The sequence below is a fragment of the Cryptotermes secundus genome, unplaced genomic scaffold (genome assembly GCF_002891405.2).
Source record: "Cryptotermes secundus unplaced genomic scaffold, Csec_1.0 scaffold864, whole genome shotgun sequence".
NCBI lineage: Eukaryota > Metazoa > Arthropoda > Insecta > Blattodea > Kalotermitidae > Cryptotermes > Cryptotermes secundus.
The window spans coordinates 36178-42836 of record NW_019733330.1 but is presented as its reverse complement, the minus strand read 5'-3'; positions in this window follow the sequence as shown (position 1 = coordinate 42836).

The following is a 6659-nucleotide window of genomic DNA, read 5'->3' as shown; positions in this document are numbered from 1 at the left end:
CTGGCCCTTGCACAGCGACCTTCAATGGTTGCAGTTTTTGTAACTAAAGCAGTCGATGAGCTGGGTCCTTGAGAAGCCACCAGTAGCTGAACTACTGAAGAATTTGACATTTTATTGACCCTGCAGGTTCACTACCGTGTTCACAAGAGCCTGCCACTAATCCCTATCCAGAGCGAGATGAACGTAGTCCACACCACCTCATCCTGTTTTTCTAATATAAATTTTAATATTATCCTACCACCTGTGTCTAGGTCTTCCTGGTGGTCTGTTCCCTCCTGGTTATATGTTGTATGCATGTACTGTATGTACGTAAGAATATGTATTCAAAGTTAAAGGGGGTTGACAAATTGTAACTTTTTGTAACATCATTATTTTAATCCCTTGAAATAGTACTGTATTTACCTACATGTTATACATTCATTCATGGAAAATATGTCAATTTTGTTAGGGGAATTAACAGCAATTCGATTGCCTGAAAGAAATCAATAGGACCTATTTATTTACATTTTGTTTTATGGCTTGACATGATGTGCCTTCCTAGCTAATCATTTGAAATTTGGTACGGTTTTCGGTATCTTTGTACGATCTTTCTGTTTTGAGCATTAAATGTATAGTGGCAGGCCAGAACGGTGAAAGTTGTTCATATCGTTGAGGTACCAGAAGTCTGTAACGCGGTGTTTATCAAAAACGCGTTTCAGTCTATTGCATTGCTTTTAATAAGGACGACTGGTTTCTGTATTCATGGAGGGACATACGTGTTAAAGTCATTAAGTTCGTGGAATGTGGTTTTATCGCATCATATTACAAGGTATTAAAATACACTTACACAGATCCACATCAGCCCTCAAAATAGTCGCCGTTGCCCGCTATGCAAGTCTGCCAACGTTGATATAGCTGCCGAAAACATTGCTGAAACATATTGGCAGTAAATTCCCGTACGGCACTTTGCGGGCATTTCACGAACTTATTGATTGTGGTAGTATAACGGAAGGAAACAAGAACAGCCAATTGTTTTCCTTATTTTCATCATCTAATCCATTTTATGCTTAGATTATGAAGAGGTCAAAGAACCTAATATCTGAAAGCCGAAAAGCATCTCCTGTCCCTCTTGAACATAAACGGCAGTATTTCCATCATTATTGCCATCAGAAACATATATTGTGTTACATCAACTTTCATTTCATTTAAATATTCATCACAAGAAAACTATGAATATCGCAGTGTAGTGGGCAGGACTCTTGGTCCGCATTCACTTGGTTCACGGTTCGAATCTCGTACCGTTTGGCTTTAGGTGAATGGAATATCAATACAGCAGTTTTACTTCGCTCTCCGATTTATGTGACGTATACAAAATCTTCCTATTTCATTCTATAATGCATATGGATTTTAGGTGATATAAATTCGTAATGCATGAAAGCAAACAAGTAAACCAAATATTATATAGGCTTCCCACCGCAGCGGTCCGGGTTCGATCCCGGATCTGGTCAAGTGGGATTTGTGGTGGACAAAGTGACGCTGGGGCAGGTTTTCTCCGAGTACTTCGGTTTCCCCTGCCAATCTTCATTCCACCAATTGTTCCACAATCACCCTCACCTATCATCTGGGGCTGGTACAATAGGCCAGAAGTGGCCGCAGTACAAGGGATTTGGTCCCACCCACTAGCAATAAAAAAAATATTATATAGGATTTTGTGTTCTCACACCCGTGGTTATGAAGATTTCTGTCTTTTGGGATATAACGGCGTGAAGTCCGTTGAAAGTAAACGACGTTTCGGAGGAACATTTCGCTTCCATCTTCTTGGTCGAAGACTAAGCCATGCAAGAAACCAGCTTTAAGCATGTAGCAAGCAGGTTTTTTGTTTGGCCTATTCTTCGGCGCTGAAGATGGACGCGGCATGTTTATCCGAAACGTCGGTTGACTTCCAAAAGACTAGGCGGCCTTATATCCCAGAAGACAGATTTCTTCACAAGCAAAAAACTGATTTTCAGCGCCGCCATCTAGTGAAGAGATATTTGTGACTGTTGTCTTCTGGGATGTGACACTAATTTGATAGATATTTACCGATCTGTCGGAGAAATTTGCTCCCCCTTCTACACACGAAGATGAAAACAGCACGTTCCTCCAAAACGTCGGCGTACATCTGCCAATACGGCGCCGTATTAAGAAAATTGTTATCTTCTTTTGCTATTATGTTTCATTTCCTGCCGTGAATGCATCCATCAAGGTTGAGTCGCTCTGATAAGACCATGAGTACGCCATATTAGTTTGAATCTCCTTATCTCATGGCAGGAGACGTACGCAAATAATGGGTGAGGCAGGATTAAACTGTTGACATGTAACACGTTATGCAACATTACAGGTGCGGTTTCTACTTCCTCTATTATGAGAAAATAAGAGCAAGCTAATGGGATTACCTTTCCGTGTGTCTGTGTGTCTACATGTGTAACCACTAACAACTTCTGAATTCCTGAACCAAATTTTATTAATCTTGGTATATGTATCATGGCACCTGAGCCCATCTCAATGCCATAATTTATAAATCCCTTCCATCAGTAACACCAACATTACATTATTAGATATTTTTTTTGTATTATAACCGTCAACACAACACAAAGAGTGGTATGGAAATATCTTCAACTGAGATAGTAGATATTAATGTACATTTTACTTATTACAAATAAGCTATGTTACATGTTTCGACCACAATTCGGTCATCATTAGGCCTTAAATGAACATATCTCAAATTTCTGAGGCCAAACCTTAATATTGTTTGAATGTCTATATCAATCTTATAATTATCAAACCATCTCAACGGCCAACTTCATAAATTATCTAATCAGTAATACCAATATTACAGCCTCTCGTTGCTGTAATAGTCCTAATATTACTTAATTGCTTAAACCGATCGTCATGCAACTTGGTACATATATATCTTGCCACTTAATTCCATCATAACAGCGCACTTCATTACGCATAAATACTAAAGTTTTCTTTTTACTTGTCATGTCATACTCGAATTACAGTGAAGAGAAAGCAAGAAATTCTCTCCACAACATACGCATTTTAAATGCAGTTGACCTTTTAACATGGAAACGTTTTTCGAAATTCTTCAAATGGACATAGGTACTTGCTCTAGATTGTGATCTTGACTATTATATTCCTCTGCAATAAAATCGATCATTTGCCTGGTACTGATAGGTTATGAGCTGGTCGCATCTGATTCAGTGGCGAACTCTTGTGAACACAGTGATCAACTTCCTGGTTGTAATATTTGAGGTTTTCACGGCGGTGACTATGAAGAAAGCAGTCTTCTGGGATGTGGCACGGTGTAGATGTGACCAGTCTGCTTGTACCGGTTCTCACGGTCTCTTCGCTTGCGGATTTTTTTTTTATTTTTCCTTCTGCCCTGAAGATGGAGGCGATACGTTCCTCCGAAACAACACCACATCTACACGATGCCACATCCCAGAAGACTGCTTTCTTCAAGTTCCTGGTTCTATGAAAACCGAGGAATTTCTCGGCTACACAAGTGAATGTTAGCTTCTCGCGAGAGATCGTGGTACATGCAGTTAGTGCTAAACGAGAGCAATATATTTATGGTTCTGAGGCAAGTCGTAACCCCGATTGTTGGAAATGATCCGAAACTATTCTATTATTCTACTTTCATGATGGTTCTTGGTATAAGTTCGATTGTTTGCAGGTGGCCCCGATGATTATAGCGTAAAATATAAGGATTCACTTCTCTCGATAAAGGATGCCCAGTATTAAGGCAGTAGCAGTTTATACACAATTAGAAATGAAACCTTTATGCGTAGAAGCAAATGGTATTGCTCGTAATCTGATGTCTGAAGACTAAATTCCGGATTGAACGCTAATCCCATGTTTTCGCAGTCTCATCAATTTGATTCACCTGGCTTCATCAACGATACGGAATTACAGATGTGACGAAAACCTACAACAGCAGCTGCTGTTTACCCCTTTCCGTTCCCAGGAATGGGGCCCAGTATTCTCTTTCGCTTTCCTGGCTTCCCTTTGTAAGAGGTCTCCGTATTTGTTAGCAATCCTTCGTATCCGGGAATCCCCGATTTTCCTCTTGTCCAGATCTATTTCCTGACTGAAGAGTTTATGTTTTGAAGAATTCTGTCTTCTGTTATATAACGCCTTGTAGTCTATTGAAATTCAACTGACGTTGAGGAGGAACATGTCTCCATCTTCAGTGAAAAATAAGGCGAACAAGTAACCAGAGTGAAGCAGGTAGCAAGCTCTGCTTAATATATAGCTCTGTTTCATATACTATTAATGAGACTGTACCATTTTTAAGTTGATTTAGCTGATGTTAATACTATCATGAAGATAAAAAGATAAAGCTATCCCTGTAGGAAATCGTGAAGGCCCATAGGATTGTAAAACGTCGAGGCTCCCACATTTTCTCTAGACAGTCGGCTCACAGATGGCGGTAAGTTTTTCAGCCTTACGCGCCGGCCGCCCTTTACTCTCAGGAAGATTCCTGGTACTCTTCTCTGTTAGAGGCTGAGTCGACCCCAGGACCATAGTGCGGCTGGAAGGATTAGGATGATCTTATTGGGAATCGAACCCACGACCTTCCGGCATAGTGCCTCAACCAACTACGCTACCGCATGCCCCATATTATAGATGTGAGTGGTGAATTTATAATTTTGGTGCAATGAGACAAAAGTAGCTTAAAGAATTTATCCAAATAGACGTGAGCTGTGGCAGATGTAAATCTCATTTGTGTCTAACAAGATGGAGAGTTGATCACAGATGCCGGCTATGCTCTTTTCTTTGTTTTGGAAGGAGATGGTTGAGGCCTGTTTGAAGCTACCTCTGTATACGTCTTGAGAGACTGAGGAAAACCACGGGACCCTCCGTCAAAACAGACACTTAATTCTTTAATAAAAGTCTAGCATATTACCGATCAGCGTGCATTGATTGGCGATCTTTTTAAACTGTTTTATATGTCATATTAATGTTCACTTGTTTAGTAAAATGCATCCAAAATTTATCAACTAAATCTATTTTCCGACTGTATTTTATCCACGTTCATTGCTTCTACGCCTTTAATGACTACCAGGTCGATTCATACCTTGCTATTTGGTTGTCTTCCTGTCCTGTAAGAAACCTACAGCAGAGTCTTAAAATTATTGTTTTTTTATTTATGGCGATGAATTCAATTCATTAAAAGAATGATAGAAGGCTAAAGAATGAAGGGATGAAAAGTATAAGTAAAAAGTAAAAAGTATAAAAATACTGCCTCTTAAATTAAATACTTGTTTCATATAACGTACGGGTCCATGGGCTTTTAACAATACAGACAATAGAAGCTATGTAACTTCTATTTTATGGTCCACCTTGCGAATACAAGACTGGCCGGCCAGCCGCAACGAAAAGCTTCGTAAGTTATTGCAGCCGAAACATTCCCTCGTTCACACACAATGCGATCCACAAGGTGAATTATTACCCAAAATGCTATAAAATGGACTGCAAATGGTTAAGGAACCAATACTGAAATTTACAACTTACCCACCTTCCTTTCCACTGTAATTTCTCTAAGAGTCATCACCGTTTTATTACCGTATCTAAAGGCATTAACTGAATTGGACACCTCCCTTTTATTCGTGCTTTTACACCCAAGTTCTAATATATCTTTGGCCATCCTCAACCACAGACTCAAAATAAGTGATACTTGGAGTTTATACTGTCGTTTCCGGAGCACAACATTAGTATCTTCCTCGAATGCATATCACTGATAACTTCAACTTCCTAAACCACGAATTATACATGTCAGCTTCCTTCCCGTGCAAGAATATGACAAATGGGCCCGGATGGAAGAGGAACAGACACATGTCGTTGATTTTCTTACACAAAAGAACTTCGTTTTTATGCACCCAGTGCCGAATCGTTCCGGATGCTTCCTCGAAACTGAAATCAGTTGTTCTCGATTCGAACTTGCCACGCGAACCAACTTGGAACTAAGTGGAACTATCTGCAAGACATAGAACCTACATTAATTAGGTTGTAGTTATGTAACCAAATGCCTTAATAATTAATGGGAAGCTTTGCATGTCTTCCGCTCGAACTGTATTAGACTCTTTATCACGAACAACTCTTTTTGTGTGAAGAATCAGATGGAAGATAAATAAAACAACTACCATAAAATAAACAAATAGTTTTGTTATGAAGAGAAAGAAGATGAAGAACAAGATATTATAATCACCGTGATGATGGAAGCACTGATAATGATACATGTGTCAGAGAACAAGATTTATGAGTGTTGGGTCTGAAAATTGACGCTCAAACGTTCATGGTATAAAACCTCTTTCATTACACAATAACGTTTTCAAATTATGCTTATTTGTTTTAGAGCATATGGCCCATATTTTGTCTGGGCCGGATGTGCGCTTGTATTTCAGTATTACTCTGTAACAAAGGGTAAGGAACGTCCTGAGTGTTGACCTGAGGGTCAGGAAATCGGTCCCAGCACGATACGCTAACGCTTCAACATCAACAAAGAAAAGTTTACTCATAAAGATGCGTATCACCGTATCTTAATGTAAAGTCGGTAGTCTTTGAGTCCAGAATCACACTCTGGAAAGTCCGTTAAGTTGTAATAACGCTACGGTATTCAGGTGTTACATCAG